Consider the following 19,626-nt stretch of genomic DNA (forward strand, 5'->3'; position numbering starts at 1 on the left):
CGCACGTCCACGCACGCTCTCGCATTCTGCTTATGTGACAGCAGCCTTTCCTCAGTGGTTAGAATACATCAAAGTGACCAAGTCAGCACTTCAACAGAAGATGTTGGACATTGAAAGTGAGAAGGTAGACAGACACGCGACATCAGCCAAGGGGAACTCCGGCAATGTGCCCCAACAATTCTGACCTTGAGCTGTGCTAGGATATGTTCTGCAAGCAGAAGGGCTACCTGGATGAAGAGTTGGACTTCAGGAAGTGTTCCATGGACCAGGCTCATAAGGTAAGCCGCCCTCAAATCTCCCGCCGGACCACTGATGGACGAGGATTGCGGCCCAGAGGATCCTGGAGCTGGAGGCCATGTTGTACGAGGCGCTACCGCAGCGGGACTGCCCCGCCACGGACGGCGAAAAAGCCAGCCACGCTGGCGTGAATGACGTGCTGACGGCGGATCAGAGAGAAGAGCTTAGGAGCGCCGTGGACCAATGGAAGCGAGCCCTGATGTGCGAGTTGAGGGAGCGCGACGCTTGCATCCTCCAAGAGAGAATGGATCTGCTGCACAGCGCGCAACAGGTAAGGGCCCAAAGCCAGCCCGGCACTTACTTGCACGCTTACTGGCTTTTGAATGCCACTTTCCATTTGTCCGTCCTAGAGGAACAAAGAGCTGAAAGAATTCATCGAAGCTCAGAAGAGACAAATCAAACAATTGGAGGAGAAGTTTCTGTTTCTCTTTCTATTCTTCTCCTTGGCCTTCATTCTGTGGCCCTAACACCAGCTGGTGAGTGAGCTCCAGCGGCACCGCACTCGACACCTCCGATACACTGCCAGCCGGTCTCAGACGTTGGCAGACGCTCCGATGCCAACGTATACCCCCCGCCACGGTGACAGAGGCACCGCGTCACACCGGCGCTCATCCAATCAGAAGGCAGGAAAAGCAAATTCACATGCAGGGCACTTTTGAACCAGAAGAGAGCGCCACAAAAAACGGTTGTTGCCCCAAACGCGCACTAAAAAGGGTCAGAATAACAAGAGTCCCACTGGCCAGCCGGGGCCACCCGTCCAGCTGTTTCTTCAGGGGGGAAAAAAATTGGAGTCACCGGTGAGTACATTTTGCATTTAGCTCTGCTTTTCTGCTTCTGTCTTCAAGTGTGTGGCATCCTGCGATCAAAGATTCAGCCAACCCCAAAGCGGTTTACCTCAACGTCCCACCACCATGCCTACCAGAGCAGGTGACGTGATGCTTTGGACATCCTTCCGTCTCAGATGCCCAAAAGTACTCTTTGCCACATCTGCGGCAATACGGTGTCTTTTCAAAGGTGCAAATAAATCCAGCGTGGGCGGAACACGCACGTCTTCGGTTTTTCCCGCTTTGTTTGTGTGACAGCTGTTGTGAAAATTTTATACAAATAAAGTTGTATAGTACAGGTTTGGCCAAGCCGCAACTCCCGAACCGCATGCGGCTCTTTTATGTTCATATCAACATTTGTGTGTGTGTGTGTGTGTGTGTGGGGGGGGGGGGTTGTGCGTGTTGGCTTCACTTGAGTTCAATTTGGTATTTTGGTCAAAAGCGCATGTGGTGAAATTCCACAAAGTAGGATGGGCAAACACATTTCTTTAAACTATGAGTGTCAATTGGGCTCTCGAAATGGCAGGGAAAAGATGCACAGCAAAACGAAAATACGTAGATGAACACAGGACGTTTTAATCAGAGTGGGAAAGTTTCTATTTTTTGTTGAACGTGATGGCAAACCATTCTGCCTGATTTGTCAGACCTCAGCGCATTTCAAAGATTCAAATCTTCAGCACCATGCACTTCAGCTCACTCCATGCTAACATTGATCAGGCGTCGAACCCGCATCATCATGCTTAAAGAGGTGGCCATGCTAACCAGTGCGCCATTATGTCAACGCATAATAACTAAGTCTACTGGTCAAAACAGCGGTTACTATATGACGTCGCTACGTCGTGGTCACGTGACGCAGACAAGACGTCAATGGACGTGGGCAGAGTTAACTTGTTTAAAAGGGAGTAGGCAGAAGAAATATTTAATTTATTTAAATCTATTTTGAGTGCACACCATTATGCCAATGCATAACAACTGTAAATCTACTAAACAAAACAGCGGTTGCTATATGACATCTGCCACGTCGTGGTCACGTGACATACGTGACGTCGATGGGCGTAACTTTCGCCGGAATTCAAATCCGCGGGGAGAGTTAACTTGTTTAAAAGAGAGTGGGCAGAAGAATTATTTAATTTATTTAAATCTATTTGGTGTGTGCGCCATTATGTCAATGCATAACAACTGTAAGTCTACTAAACAAAACAGCGGTTGCTATATGACGTCTGCCACGTCGTGGTCACGTGACGCGGACGTGACGTCGACGCCTACTTTACATCCCACCGATCACAGGACCCCTCGGCTGCATAACCGTGCCCCCTTCCCAACCAATCGGATTTGCTATACGCGAAAACGACGCCAATGGAAAGAGCTTCCGCCCAAATTTAAATCCGTGGGCGTGGCTCGCAGCAGGAAGTAGGAAAATGGCGGCGATGTTGACAAAGACACAGCGGATGGTAACATACGACTAACAAGAGAAATATTTTTATTTTCTGCTTGCAACTGGACCGTCCAGAGCGTACACGGTAAGTACAACTCATCGTTTTTAAAAAGAAGTACTTTTGTTGCCCTGAAAAGCGAGTGAGCGTGGCGTTTGTGGGGGACGTCGAATTTCGACGATTCTTTCTGGTCAACGGTTGTAAATGATTGTGTTGATTAAAAAAGAAAACTTGATGTAACTCTACTTTTAACTGCCGTTTCAGATAGATTTGGAATTGCATCACATCCAATTTTGCCTAGAGCGTACACGGTAAGTAACACTCGTTGTGTTTAAGGAGATTTACGTTTGTAATAGCAGAAGTGTAGCCGCGTTGCGTTGTACGTGTGAATGTTGGTCCGGGCGAAATGTTAATGTTTAATTTCATTCCTTTAGGTTCCACGGTGTTTGTTGGCTGCAAGTTTTCCACTGCAAGAAGAGGCTCATATCATTGACCAGGAGCGAGCTACAATGGTGAGTAGCCATAACATTTATGTTAAACACTTCCTATTTCATGTCTAACAGTACTTGATTTAACAAATAACCATAAATAAATACAGTGTGGGCACTGAAGTTAACATATGTGATTATACTGCCTAATCTGTCACCGAGTAGATTGTTGCAAAGTAATATAAGATCCAAAGTTGTAATTCAGAATAGTTTTCAAAAGAAGGCCATTAGAATTATATACAAGTCTGATTACCCTGAACAAGCTATTAATTAAATCACAAATTCTTCAATTCAAAGATTTGGTAGATTATCAGACAAATAATGTCTAACAGTAATTGATTTAACACATCACGATAAGTAGATTGAGTGTGGGCACTCTCAAGTTAACATATGTGATTATACTGCCTAATCTGTTACAGAGTATGTTGTTGCCAAGTAATGTAGAATAGATCCAAAGTAGTAATCCAGAATAGTTTTGAAGAGGCCATTAGAATGATAAACAAATCTGATTACCTTGAACATAATAACAAGCTAAGTGTTTAATATGTCCTATGAAGTCAAAATTGGGCACCATCATGTGGTGAAATTTGGAATTGCATCACATCCAATTTTGCCTGGGAACAAACAGATTACATAAATCTTAGTTTTGAATAAGCCACTCCTTCTCAAACAAGTAAACTCTGCCCATTTTGCGCAGTAGATGTTCTGTTAATATCTAGTATTTATACAAAGTCATAATTTAAATTGCTTTCAACCTTCATTCATCGGTTCAACCAACATTACTCGCTCTTATTACCAACTTGTATTGATTTAACTAAGCGTTTAATACTTCCTATCAGGTCTCAAATCGAGATTTGGCAAAATACAATTTCAGCAAATCCAATTTTGCCAGGGAACAAAAATAGATTAAATAAACTAAATAAGTCCTCTTCCCATTAAATAAATCAGAAAAGTCTGTCTTGTAACCAGTCCTCTTCAAACAAGTAAAGTCTGCCCATTTTGTGCCGTAGATTTTGTGTCTATGCCTAGTATTTAAACAAAATCATAATTTAAACGACTTCTTTCCTTCATTCACTTTGGAAATTTGGAATTGCAGCAAATCGAATTTTGCCAGGGAACAAAAATAGATCAATTAAACTAAATAAGTCTTCTTCCCATTAAATAAATTAAAAAAGTCTGTCTTGTAACCAGTCCTTTTCAAACAAGTAAAGTCTGCCCATTTTGTGCCGTCGATTTTGTGTTAATGCCTAGTATTTATACAAAATCATAATTTAAAGGACTTCATTCCTTCATTCACTTTGGAAATTTGGAATTGCAGCACATCAAATTTTGCCTGGGAAGAAAAGTAGATTAAATAAATTTAATAAGTCTTACTACTTCCCATTAAATAAATTAAATACGTCTTACTTGTTCCCACTCCTTTTCAAAACAGTAGTTTAAAACGAGGGCCCTTCACTCAATCTTTAACCTCAACCCCGCACGTTGTGTTGTATCTGTGAATGTTGGTTGTGGCCAAATGATAGTTTTCTTTCATTCGTTTAGGTTCCAAGAAAACTTGATGTAACTCTACTTTTAACTGCCGTTTCAGATAAGCGGGTATTACGTCGCAGTCAAATGCCGCGGATATGACGTAATTGCCCGAACCTCCGCCAAAATTCAAATCTGTTGGCGCGATGGCCGTGAGCCACTGAGCAGCGACGATTATCAACAGAAATATCTTTATTTTCTGCTTGCAACTGGACCGTCTAGAGCGTACACGGTAAGTAACACTCATTGTGTTTAAGGAGATTTACGTTTGTAATAGCAGAAGTGTAGCCGCGTTGCGTTGTACGTGTGAAAATTGGTCGAGGCGAAATGTTAATATTTAATTTCATTCCTTTAGGTTCCACGGTGTTTGTTGGCTGCAAGTTTTCCACTGCAAGAAGAGGCTCGTATCATTGACCAGGAGCGAGCTACAATGGTGAGTAGCCATAACATTTATGTTAAACACTTCCTATTTCATGTCTAACAGTACTTGATTTAACAAATAACCATAAATAAATACAGTGTGGGCACTGAAGTTAACATATGTGATTATACTGCCTAATCTGTCACGGAGTAGATTGTTGCAAAGTAATATAAGATCCAAAGTTGTAATTCAGAATAGTTTTCAAAAGAAGGCCATTAGAATTATATACAAGTCTGATTACCCTTAACATAACAACAAGCTATTAATTAAATCACAAATTCTTCAATTCAAAGATTTGGTAGATTATCAGACAAATAATGTCTAACAGTAATTGATTTAACACATCACGATAAGTAGATTGAGTGTGGGCACTCTCAAGTTAACAGATATGATTATACTGCCTAATCTGTTACAGAGTATGTTGTTGCCAAGTAATGTAGAATAGATCCAAAGTAGTAATCCAGAATAGTTTTGAAGAGGCCATTAGAATAATAAACAAATCTGATTACCTTGAACATAATAACAAGCTAAGTGTTTAATATGTCCTATGAAGTCAAAATTGGGCACCATCATGTGGTGAAATTTGGAATTGCATCACATCCAATTTTGCCTGGGAACAAACAGATTAAATAAATCTTAGTTTTGAATAAGCCACTCCTTCTCAAACAAGTAAACTCTGCCCATTTCGCGCAGTAGATGTTCTGTTAATATCTAGTATTTATACAAAGTCATAATTTAAATTGCTTTCAACCTTCATTCATCGGTTCAACCAACATTACTCGCTCTTATTACCAACTTGTATTGATTTAACTAAGCGTTTAATACTTCCTATCAGGTCTCAAGGCAAGATTTGGCAAAATACAATTTCAGCAAATCCAATTTTGCCAGGGAACAAAAATAGATTAAATAAACTAAATAAGTCTTCTTCCCATTAAATAAATCAGAAAAGTCTGTCTTGTAACCAGTCCTCTTCAAACAAGTAAAGTCTGCCCATTTTGTGCCGTAGATTTTGTGTCTATGCCTAGTATTTAAACAAAATCATAATTTAAACGACTTCTTTCCTTCATTCACTTTGGAAATTTGGAATTGCAGCAAATCGAATTTTGCCAGGGAACAAAAATAGATCAATTAAACTAAATAAGTCTTCTTCCCATTAAATAAATTAAAAAAGTCTGTCTTGTAACCAGTCCTTTTCAAACAAGTAAAGTCTGCCCATTTTGTGCCGTCGATTTTGTGTTAATGCCTAGTATTTATACAAAATCATAATTTAAAGGACTTCATTCCTTCATTCACTTTGGAAATTTGGAATTGCAGCACATCAAATTTTGCCTGGGAAGAAAAGTAGATTAAATAAATTTAATAAGTCTTACTACTTCCCATTAAATAAATTAAATACGTCTTACTTGTTCCCACTCCTTTACAAAAAAGTAGTTTAAAACGAGGTCCCTTCACTCAACCTTTAACCCTATTTATTCACCTTCTAGGCTAAGTGTTAAAGGCTAAGTGTTAAAGGCTAAGTGTTAAAGGCTAAGTGTTAGAGGCTAAGTGCCAGAGGCTAGGCGCCAGAGGCGAGTTTTTGTGGGCTGAAGTTTTAGTGGGGTTAGTGTGAATACAATCCAAAAGAATACAACAGAATACAATACAATAGAATATAATACATAGATTAAATTCAATAGCTCTTACTACTTCCCATTAAATAAATTAAATACGTCTTACTTGTTCCCAATCCTTTTCAAAAAAGTAGTTTAAAACGAGGGCCCTTCACTCAACCTTTAACCTCAACCCCGCACGTCACATTGTGTTGTATCTGTGAATGTTGGTTGTGGCCAAATGATAGTTTTCTTTCATTCGTTTAGGTTCCACGGTGTTTGTTGGCTATGTTTTCCACTGTCAGAAGGATGAAAATACAAAGTACAACGCTTGGACGTGGGCGAAGACGTCACCGGTGAGTCCTTCCTTCCTATTTATTTACCTTCTAGATGCTAGAGGCTAAGTGTTAGAGGCTAAGTGTTAGAGGCTAAGTGTTAAACACAATACGAACAACACAACGATACTGCACTGAACAACACGATACCGCACTGAGAAACACGATACCGCACTGAACAACACGATACCGCACTGAACAACACCATGCCCTACTGAACACCATGCCGCACTGAACAACACCATCCCGCACTGAACAACACCATGCCGCACTAAACAACACCATGCCGCACTGAACAACACCATGCCTCACTGAACGACACCATGCCGCACTGAAAGACACCATGCCGCACTGAACGACACCATGCCGCACTGAAAGACACCATCCCGCACTGAACACCATGCCGCACTGAACAACACCATCCTGCACTGAACAACACCATCCCGCACTGAACAACACCATGCCGCACTGAACAACATTATGCCGCACTGAACATTATGCCGCACTGAACAACACCATGCCGCACTGAACAACACCATGCCGCACTGAACAACATTATGCCGCACTGAACAACACCATGCCGCACTGAACAACACCATGCCGCACTGAACAACACCATGCCGCACTGAACAACATTATGCCGCACTGAACAACACCATGCCGCACTGAACAACACCATCCTGCACTGAACAACACCATTCCGCATTGAACACCATGCCGCACTGAACAACACCATCCCGCACTGAACAACACCATCCCGCACTGAACAACACCATGCCGCACTGAACAACATTATGCCGCACTGAACAACATTATGCCGCACTGAACAACACCATGCCGCACTGAACAACACCATGCCGCACTGAACAACACCATGCCGCATTGAACAACATTATAACGCACTGAACAACACCATCCCGCACTGAACAACACCATGCCGCACTAAACAACATTATGCCGCACTGAACAACATTATGCCGAAATGAACAACACCATGCCGCACTGAATAACACCATGCCGCACTGAACAACACCATCCTGCACTGAACAACACCATCCCGCACTGAACAACACCATGCCGCACTGAACAACACCATGCCGCACTGAACAACACCATGCCGCAATGAACAACACCATCCCGCACTGAACAACATTATGCCGCACTGAACAACATTATGCCGCACTGAACAACATTATGCCGCACTGAACAACATTATGCCGCACTGAACAACATTATGCCGCACTGAACAACACCATGCCGCACTGAACAACACCATGCCGCACTGAACAACACCATGCCGCACTGAACAACACCATGCCGCACTGAACAACACGATCCCGCATTGAACAACACCATGCCGCACTGAACAACACCATCCTGCACTGAACAACACCATCCCGCACTGAACAACACCATGCCGCACTGAACAACATTATGGCGCACTGAACAACATTATGCCGCACTGAACAACACCATGCCGCACTGAACAACACCATGCCGCACTGAACAACACCATGCCGCAATGAACAACACCATCCCGCACTGAACAACACCATGCCGCACTGAGCAACACCATGCCGCACTGAACAACACCATCCCGCACTGAACAACACCATGCCGCACTGAACAACACCATTCCGCACTGAACAACACCATGCCGCAATGAACAACACCATCCCGCACTGAACAACACCATGCCGCACTGAGCAACACCATGCCGCACTGAACAACACCATGCCGCACTGAACAACACCATTCCGCACTGAACAACACCATGCCGCACTGAACAACATTACGCTGCACTGAACAACACCATGCCGCACTGAACAACACCATGCCGCACTGAACAACACCATGCCGCATTGAACAACACCATGCCGCATTGAACAACACCATGCCGCACTGAACAACACCATCCTGCACTGAACAACACCATGCCGCATTGAACAACACCATGCCGCACTGAACAACACCATCCTGCACTGAACAACACCATCCCGCACTGAACAACACCATCCCGCATTGAACAACACCATCCTGCACTGAACAACACCATGCCGCACTGAACAACACCATGCCGCACTGAACAACACCATTCCGCACTGAACAACACCATGCCGCACTGAACAACACCATCCTGCACTGAACAACACCATCCCGCACTGAACAACACCATGCCGCATTGAACAACACCATCCTGCACTGAACAACACCATCCTGCACTGAACAACACCATGCCGCACTGAACAACACCATGCCGCACTGAACAACACCATGCCGCACTGAACAACACCATGCCGCACTGAACAACATTATGCCGCACTGAACAACATTATGTCGCACTGAACAACACCATGCCGCACTGAACAACACCATGCCGCACTGAACAACATTATGCCGCACTGAAAAACACCATGCCGCACTGAACAACACCATCCCGCACTGAACAACACCATGCCGCATTGAACAACACCATGCCGCACTGAACAACACCATGCTGCACTGAACAACATTATGCTGCACTGAACAACACGATCCTGCATTGAACAACACCATGCCGCACTGAACAACACCATCCTGCACTGAACAACACCATCCTGCACTGAACAACACCACCCCGCACTGAACAACACGATCCCGCATTGAACAACACCATCCCGCACTGAACAACACCATGCCGCACTGAACAACACCATGCCGCACTGAACAACACCATGCCGCACTGAACAACACCATGCCGCACTGAACAACACCATGCCGCACTGAACAACACCATGCCGCACTGAACAACATTATGCCGCACTGAACAACACCATGCCGCACTGAACAACACCATCCCGCACTGAACAACACCATGCCGCATTGAACAACACCATGCCGCACTGAACAACACCATCCTGCACTGAACAACACCATCCCGCACTAAACAACACCATGCCGCACTGAACAACATTATGGCGCACTGGACAACATTATGCCGCACTGAACAACACCATGCCGCACTGAACAACACCATGCCGCACTGAACAACACCATGCCGCACTGAACAACACCATGCCGCACTGAACAACATTATGCCGCACTGAACAACACCATGCCGCACTGAACAACACCATGCCGCACTGAACAACACGATCCCGCATTGAACAACACCATCCTGCACTGAACAACACCATGCCGCACTGAACAACACCATGCCGCACTGAACAACACCATTCCGCACTGAACAACACCATGCCGCACTGAACAACACCATCCTGCACTGAACAACACCATCCCGCACTGAACAACACCATGCCGCATTAAACAACACCATGCCGCACTGAACAACACCATCCTGCACTGAACAACACCATGCAGCACTGAACAACACCATGCCGCACTGAACAACACCATGCCGCACTGAACAACATTATGCCGCACTGAACAACATTATGCCGCACTGAACAACATTATGTCGCACTGAACAACACCATGCCGCACTGAACAACACCATGCTGCACTGAACAACATTATGCCGCACTGAACAACACGATCCCGCATTGAACAACACCATCCCGCAGTGAACAACACCATGCCGCATTGAACAACACCATGCCGCACTGAACAACACCATGCTGCACTGAACAACATTATGCTGCACTGAACAACACGATCCTGCATTGAACAACACCATGCCGCACTGAACAACACCATCCTGCACTGAACAACACCATGCCGCACTGAACAACACCATGCCGCACTGAACAACATTATGCCGCACTGAACAACACCATGCCGCACTGAACAACACCATGCCGCACTGAACAACACCATGCCGCACTGAACAACACCATGCCGCAATGAATAACACCATCCCGCACTGAACAACACCATGCCGCATTGAACAACACCATGCCGCACTGAACAACACCATCCCGCACTGAACAACACCACCCCGCACTGAACAACACGATCCCGCATTGAACAACACCATCCCGGACTGAACAACACCATGCCGCACTGAACAACACCATTCCGCACTGAACAACACCATGCCGCACTGAACAACACCATGCCGCACTGAACAACACCATGCCGCACTGAACAACACCATGCCGCACTGAACAACACCATCCCGCACTGAACAACACCATGCCGCATTGAACAACACCATGCCGCACTGAACAACACCATCCTGCACTGAACAACACCATCCCGCACTGAACAACACCATGCCGCACTGAACAACATTATGGCGCACTGAACAACATTATGCCGCACTGAACAACACCATGCCGCACTGAACAACACCATGCCGCACTGAACAACACCATGCCGCACTGAACAACATTATGCCGCACTGAACAACATTATGCCGCACTGAACAACACCATGCCGCACTGAACAACACCATGCCGCACTGAACAACACCATGCCGCACTGAACAACACGACGTCGCACTGAACAACACGACGCCGCACAGAACAACACGACGCCGCACAGAATAACACAATACCGCACAGAACAACACAATACCGCACAAACAGTTTTAGATAATATTACGTCGCAGTCATGTGACGCGGACATGACGTCAATAGGCGGAACTCACGGCAAAATTATAATCCGTGGGCGTGGCTTGCAACAGGAAGTAGGAAAGCGGCAGTTCTGGCAAACAAGACACAGCGGTTAGTAACACGATGACTAACAAGGCAAATATTTTTGTTTTCAGCTTGCAACTTGACCGTCTAGAGCGTACAAGGTAATTACAACTGTTTTTTTTTAGCCCTGAAAAGCGAGGGAGTGTGGCGTTTGGGAGGAATGTCGAACTCGGCGTCTGCTTCCAGCCACAGACGCCAAATTTCGACGATTATTTCGACTGGTCAACGGTTGTAAATTATTGCGTTGACTAAAAACTTTATTTAACTCTACTCTTAACTTTGCCGTTTCAGATATGCGGGTATTACACCGCGGAAATGACGTCAATAGGCTGAACTCTCGCCAAAATTCAAATCTGTGGGCGCAATGGCCTTGAGCGAGACACCGGATACAAACACGACGATTATCAACAGAAATATCTTTATTTTCTGCTTGCAAGTGGACCGTCTAGAGCGTACACGGTAAGTACAACTCATTGTGTTTAAAAAGATTTACGTTTGTGTAGTTTGCGTTGCGTTGTATCTGTGAATGTTGGTTGAGGCTAAATGTTAATGTTTAATTTCATTCCTTTAGGTTCCACGGTGTTTGTTGGCTGTATGTTTTCCACTGCAAGAAGAGGCTCGTATCATTGACCAGCAGGAGCTACAATGGTGAGTACCCCTTTCGTCTTCCATTTATGTTAAACACTTCCTATTTCATGTCTAACAGTACTCGATTTAACAAATAACCATAAATAAATACAGTGTGGGCAGTCACGTTAACATATGTGATTATCCTGCCTAATATGTTTATCACAAATATGTCACTAATCACTAATATGTTTATTTGTTTATCACAACACCTTTGGACCTTCAGCAATCGATTATTTCCCTTCATCTACATAGAGACAGAACGATGGTGTCTTAAACATCTCATTCATTTCACCAAATAACTTCACGCAGGTGGATAACGGCCGTCTCGGTCACGCTATGTTGCGTGATGCAGTTTTGAAGAACCAAATGCATTTATTCAATGAATAAGTCAAGCTAGTTCTATGTTTATGATGTTGTAAGTTACGGTACCGATTGAAGTTGAGTTCGAAGCCAGTGGAAAACAGCGCTGCGTTTGTGCTCTCCAGGTACAAATGTTGTGATCTCTGACTGACGACCGGGCGAGACTCGAGTAAGAGATGTCCAAACGAGCTCCGGCAGGGCGGGCCAAGGCGGAGCGAACGGACGCCCTTCAGGCCGCCAATGACGAGCTGAGAACCAAACTGATGGACGTCCAGTTAGAACTTCAGCAGGAGAAGAACAAGGTGAAAACCTCAACAGACAGACACTGCCTGCCTCCCTGCCTGCCTCCCTGCCTGCCTCCCTGCCTGCCTCCCTCCCTCCCAGTTTTCCCGATGTAGATTAGACATGCGTGTGCCATGACTGTGTCAGCCTACATCAACAAATGCACCGAGGACGTCAGCACCACTAAGAATATCATCACCCGGGGCAACCAACGACCCTGGATGACTGAGGAGGTACGTCAAACGCTACGAGCGCGGAACTCTGCCTTCAAGTCTGGCGACAAGGAGACACTGAGGACAGCGAGAGCCAACTTGAACCGTGCCATCAGGATAGCGAAGCGAGACCGCAGTCGAAAATTTCAGGATCGTTTCCACGACGTCAAAAACATCAGGAGTATGTGGCAAGGCATACGGGCGATTACAGACTACAACTCACCCTCCCCCCCCCCGGTGGGTGTAGTTGATGCTGACTTTCTAAATGGTCTAAATAACTTCTTTGGGAGGTTCGAGGCACTAAACGGCACTCCAGCAGTTAAAACTGTCCCCCATCAGGAAGAGGAGGTACTCTGCCTTGACTCCGCCGATGTGTTGAAGACCCTGAGGAGAGTCAACCCCTGTAAGGCCCCTGGCCCCGACAACATTCCTGGGCGTGTGTTCAGGGAATGTGCAAGTCATCTGGCTGGGGTCATCACAGACATTTTTAACACCTCGCTGGGCCAAGCCACAGTGCCGGCGTGCTTTAAGACTGCCTCCATCATTCCGGTGCCGAAGAAACCTCAAATCACCTCATTTAATGATTACCGGCCTGTTGCACTGACTCCGGTTATGATGAAGTGCTTCGAAAGGCTGCTTAAAGGTCACATCGTTTCCAGACTCCCCCTATTATTTGACCCGTTCCAGTTTGCCGACCGGCAAAACCGCTCCACTCAGGACGCCATCTCCTCCGTTCTTCACCTGAGCCTGGCTCACCTGGAGGAGAAGAACACCCATGTGCGGAGGCTGTTCCTGGACTTCAGCTCAGCGTTTAACACCATCATCCCACAGCATCTGGTAGGAAAATTGGAACACCTGGGCTTCAACACCCCCCTTCGCAACTGGCTGCTAGACTTCCTCACCAACAGACCTCAGTCAGTCCGGGTCGGACAGAACACCTCTGATGTCATCACCCTCAGCACAGGCTCCCTTCAGGGCTGCGTCCTGAGCCCCCTGCTGTGCACCCTGATGACACACGACTGCGTCCTCAGGTTCACCACCAATCACATCGTGAAGTCAGCAGACGACACAACGGTGGTGGGGCTCATCAGAGACAACAACGACCTGGACTACAGAGAGGAGGTGGAGCAGCTGGTGGGCTGGTGCAGAGAAAACAGCCTGATCCTGAATGAGGAGAAGATGAAGGAAATCATCGTCGACTTCAGGAAAAAACAGCCTCACCACGCTCCACTGATCATCAACAGCTCAGCTGTGGAGGTGGTCAGCACCACCAAATTCCTGGGGGTCCACATCACAGAAGACCTCACCTGGACTATGAACACTACGGCACTGGTCAAGAGGGCACAGAAGCGCTTGTACTTCCTGCGGAGGATGAGGAGAGCCCACCTGCCCCCACCCATCATGAGGACGTTCTACAGGAGCACCATAGAGAGCATTCTGACAAGCTGTCTCTCTGTGTGGTGTGGAGGCTGCACCGCCTCCGATTGGAAGAACGTGAGGAGAGTGGTGAGGACAGCAGAGAGGATCATAGGGGCTCCTCTTCCCTCCATTCAGGACATTTCATCTCAGCGCTGCATGTCCCGTGCCCGTAACATCATCAATGACCCATCACACCCCCACCATGGACTGTTCTCCCTGCTGCCCTCTGGGAAGAGGTTTGCAGCATCCGCTGCAGGTCCACCAGGTTCTGCAACAGCTTTTTCCCTGCTGTCATCAGACTGTTGAACACTAGAACTGTTGAGCTCTAAACTGAACTCTGCATCACACATTCACAGAACTGTACTTTATGACACTACGGACCTCTATCTTGCACTATCTCGCACTACCAACTTTACTGAACTTGTATAAACCCTTTAAATAGAAGTTTAATACATGGTTTAGCATTCCTCTGCACACTCTTGAATACTGTTTTGCCTACTTGCACTATTGCATAATTATCACTGCTGCACTTTATACTTATTTTTAATATATATATATATATATATATATATAGTATATATGTATATATATATATTTTCATAGGGTATGTTACTTCTATTCAACTGCAATATCACTACTTTGTTGTAAGACGTATGCAACGGAATTTCGTTTTGTATGCACCATGTGCAGACAAGATGACAATAAAGTTTGTCTAAGTCTAAGTCATGTCAGGTCAGCTGTCTGGAGAGAGAGAGAAGTCAGGACCTGCGGGCGGAGCACCACCGTGCCACCGCCGCCATGACGGAACTCAAAAGCAAACTCCATGAGGAGAAGCAGAAAGAGTTAGCCATTACCAGGGAGACATTACTGCGGCAGCATGAAATGGAGCTGATGAGAGTGATCAAAATCAAAGATGGAGAGATCCAGCGACTGAATGCCTTGGTCCTCAGCCTGAGGGACGGCTCCATGGACAAGGTGATCCGCTCTATCCGTGTCTGACTATCCGCACGCCACGTCGGGCTTCGATGCGGCCGCTACCGTATTGTGTAGCTTGTCCCCAGTAAGCGTCGCGGCGCTCCGTTGCGGTCTCAACGGCCCGGTGTGGCGCAATGTCTGCTCAGGTGAGGAGGGGGGGCGCTTTGCTGGCGGAGGTGGAGGAGACGCAGCGGTGTCGGGAGACCGAGCGGTGTCGCCTCCACCAGGAGCGCGGAAGAAGCCCTGGCAGCGGCCCAGCAGGCCTGGCAGTCCCGAGCGGCCGAGCTCCGATCGGCTCATCACCAGCATCGGGAGGAGCTGAGCCGAACCAAGAGAGACTGCGAGAGGGAGATCCGCCGACTGGTAGGACTGATCAGATGCGCGGTGCGTGGCTATGTTCCCAATTTCGTTGTATACCTGCAGTGCAATGACACCTAAGGCATTCTATTCTATTCTATTTCACAAGAAGAAAATGTCCGGTTGCTCGCTTCGCTTTTGTCACAGCAAAGGTGTTCTAGTCGATTCAAGAAAAAAATTGGCCGGTTGCTCTCTTTGTTTTTGTCACAATTCTGGCAAATGAGTTTGCCCGCCTGCCTGAGCGCTCCCCGTTTGTACATCCAGACGGATGAGATCAAGCTGAAAGACAGAGCGGTTAGTGTTTTGGATGAAGCCCTGGGGCCGGCCACGTCCACCGCCTTCAGCTGCAGACTCAGGCTGCCGAGCAGCAGATCGCTGCCCTGAGGGATTCCCAAAGGGCGGGCCTAAACTACCCTGGAAGTGGGGTCAACGCCGCTACTAGCAATCCTCTTCATTGCGTAAGCCACCTCATCACACACTTGCAGTACGCATGACTTAGTTCGTTGCTGGAGGAAGGTAGCACAAAAACAGTTTTGAACTTTGAACGAGTGCTTGTGTGTGTGTGTTGCGGGGCGTTTTCAGTCTCAGGAGGATCGGGACACGCGACGGTTTCATCTGAAAATCGCTGAGCTCAGCGCAGTCATCAGGAAACTGGAGGATCGAAACGCCCTGCTTTCTGAAGAGCGCAATGAACTGGTAATTTATTGACGGCACGCTTGAAGGTTTGCGCTACGTTTGATGCGCGCCATCCAGCGAGGCACCCATTGCGCTTGCTTATTAGTTGAGCGGCGCGGCGAGTCGGTTGCCTGGTAGATGTCTTTTATTGGGAGCCAAAGCCACGATTCCGTTCAAACCGATGCAAAAGGAATGGATACGTTCTGGCCCGCGTGTTGTGCGTCTTTCACATCCCGCACTTCATGCTTGCAGCTAAAGCGACTGAGAGAAACAGAAAGCCAGTTTCTGCCACTCCTGTACAAAAACAAACGCCTGAGCAGGAAGAATGAAGAACTCTCGCTGGTGCTGTGTCGCCTTGAAAACAAAGTGCGCTTTGTCACCCAGGAGAACGAGGAGATGGCAAGCTTGGTAAGTCGACGCGGACAACGGCGGCGTGCCAACAGAGTCCACTGCATTTGTGTTCCACAGAGAAGGCCTAGTTCGCTCAATGACCTGGACCGCGGTTGCGGCCAGCAGGACGGTGAAATGGAGTTCCTTCAAGTTGTGGAGCAGCGGCACATCATCGACGACTTGTCCAAGGTCTTCAGGCAGGCGACTCGGTGCACGTACGGCAGCGCCGCGCTCGCTCGCTGTCGCCAGGAAACCTTTTCCGTCCAAAGCTTGGCCGGCGGCCGCCATCCAAAAAATTGGCCCCTTAAATTCCGACCTTTCAAGCAGGAGCATTGTGCGCACGCGTTTGAACACGCTTTAGACTTGTTTTGCCGTTTTCAGCAGCTCAAAGCTCCCGTTTTGTCAGCGCCTTTGCCACTCGCTGTGCGCTGAAAACGACGGACTTGCCCGGCTGCTCAGCCCGTCAACCATGAGCCGCGAGCGCGACGTCATTGTCCGTAGGCAGCTAGTGGCAAAATGCACCCTGTTAGAGTTGCGCTCGCTCCAACTTATTTTGCAAGAACCACACGGGAGACAAGTAAGTTCTTTTGGACACCTGCAGGTGGAGAGTCCATCCGTTGTACGAATGAAGTCTGACTCTCGGCTCCTGCACGAGCATTTTAATTAAGAGAAACAGGGTGGGTGTAAGAGTGGATTGAATAGAGGAAGCCCTTGACCTCTAGTCAAAACATAGCAAGGGGTGTTTTACGACTTTGTGTAGGAAGGGATAAGCGATAGGGATAAATAAGGGATAAATAATATTATTTATTACAGGTCGCAGTCAAAGTCAAAGCAACACAATGATACGATAAAGATAATCTGGAAAACCCTGACACACCCTGTAGTTGTCACTTTTGGAAAAGACGAGCGTCCCTCCAATCATCGCCGGTGACGTGTTTTTCAGGCTCTGGAGACAGGAGCTCATGTCAGAAATGTCATTGTGAGTCGCGTTTGTTTCTGCGCCGGAGCCGTTCGTTCCCTTTGCATCCAAAGAATCTCAAAGGCGGATTATTTGTGTCGACAGGAGAGAGATTTGCTGCTACGATACCGACGTCGAGAATCTCTGAGGAGGAACAAAGCGTGAGGTCCTGCAAGGTGAGTCTGTTTGTTTGCGGCTGCTTGGTGTTGCGCAAGATGAAATGGCCTTTTTCTCGCTATCGTTCCTCTCGTCGATTCATCGTGAGGTGTCGCTTCAGTTTGTTCAGAGAGATGTTTGCTTCCGCGCCCGCAGGTCATCGAAACATTTTACGGCTACGACGAAGACGTGTTGGTGGACTCGGACGGATCGTCCTTGTCTTTTCACACCGACAGAACCCCCGACACGGAACCCGAAGAGGTAGCCCGCCATTTCTGCCAGCGTATTGGCACCAAACATTCCTCTTCAGCCTGGAATCGGACTCGTCTTTGCGTCGCGGGTGCTTTGTCGCCGGTCTGACTGATTCTGGTACTAGTGCTGTGTTGCATTGGTGTGTGCATGAAGAGGCGGAGCTTCGCTACCGCCAGCTGACGCAAGAATATCAAGCGCTGCAACGAGCCTACGCTCTGCTAGCCCAGACCAGCGAAGGGGACTACGACGCCGAGAAGGAGATCAAGGTGGCGCCCCTTCCCGCAACCCCCGGCCGGGTCGCAGCCTCCCCGTTCTCACCCAGCCTCGGGTGTTCTCTGGTCTGAAAGGAGGAGGAGGAGCCTCCCTCCTCCTCCTTTCAGACCAGAGAAAAGCTGATGGTAGAAATGGGTCACTATCAAAGCAGAGTAGCAGATCTGGAGTCAGCGCTGAAGCAACAAGGACAGGTAAGCTCATCAATGAGCACACCTTTTTCTCAGACAAAATAGCTACATTCTTCAGTCACTCATCCGTCTGGCATTACTGGACCAACCCCCCCCCCCCCCCCCCCCCCGAACGTGGCTGGGAAAATGCGGAGAAAAGCAAATGTCATTTTCCAGTCAACCAAAGAATTTGTGGATGAAAATGACACAACATTCCAAAGCTGTCCACGCGTTTGTCTCTTCTAGAATGTCAAGTGGGTGGAGGAGAAGCAGCTGCTGCGTCAGAGCAATCAGCAGTTGGCCGAAAAGGTGACGGAAAGAAAGGCGCTGGGCGGAGTCGCTTGGCGTCACACCTGTCGGGAAGCCCCGCAGATGAGGTCTGACTGTCTTTTCAGGTCAGGCGGATGGAGGCGGAAGAAGCGCGTCTGAAAGAGCACATCCAGGATATCCGAGACCAAAACGAACTGCTTGAGTTCCGCATCCTGGAGCTGGAGGTGGGAAGACTCGCACAAGCGTGTTGAGGCCAGAGATGTGACGGACGGACGGACGGACGGACGGACGGACGGATGCATGCCTCTGCCTTTCAGGAGAGGGAGTGGCGCTCCCCCGTCTTGAAGTTTCTGCAAGTCCGTTTCCCAGACGGCCTCAGCCCTTTGCAGATCTACTGCGAGGCCGAGGGCGTGAGCGTACGTAAGGCGTCCCTCGCAACCCTAACCTTAACCCGAGGTCCCAGAACACCTTACATTGCTCCTTGCGCCTTTCCCCCGGACATCGTCATCAGTGATCTGATGAAGAAGCTGGACATCCTGGGCTATAACGCCGTAAGTGTATGTCGAACTCCTTATGTTCGCACTCCACGAGACTCGGCGGCTCAAATGTGACTTTTGGAAGGCTTTGCGCTGAAAGAAGCTTGTTGACGCTGTGCCTTTGGGCTCTTGCAGAATCTCACCAACGAGGAGCAGGTGG

General features: G+C 47.6%; 1 long non-coding RNA gene across 1 annotated transcript; it reads left to right on the forward strand.

Annotated features, from left to right (window-relative positions):
- Positions 1–673: 673 nt before the first annotated feature.
- On the forward strand, positions 674–1,348 carry LOC148378820 (uncharacterized). The gene is made up of 2 exons (XR_015855599.1): positions 674–773; positions 1,143–1,348. It is a non-coding gene; the product is annotated as an uncharacterized LOC148378820 (long non-coding RNA).
- The last annotated feature ends 18,278 nt before the right edge of the window (positions 1,349–19,626 follow it).

The sequence above is a fragment of the Syngnathus floridae genome, unplaced genomic scaffold (genome assembly GCF_059516105.1).
Source record: "Syngnathus floridae isolate MCC-2025c unplaced genomic scaffold, RoL_Sflo_1.0 HiC_scaffold_26, whole genome shotgun sequence".
NCBI classification, from domain to species: domain Eukaryota; kingdom Metazoa; phylum Chordata; class Actinopteri; order Syngnathiformes; family Syngnathidae; genus Syngnathus; species Syngnathus floridae.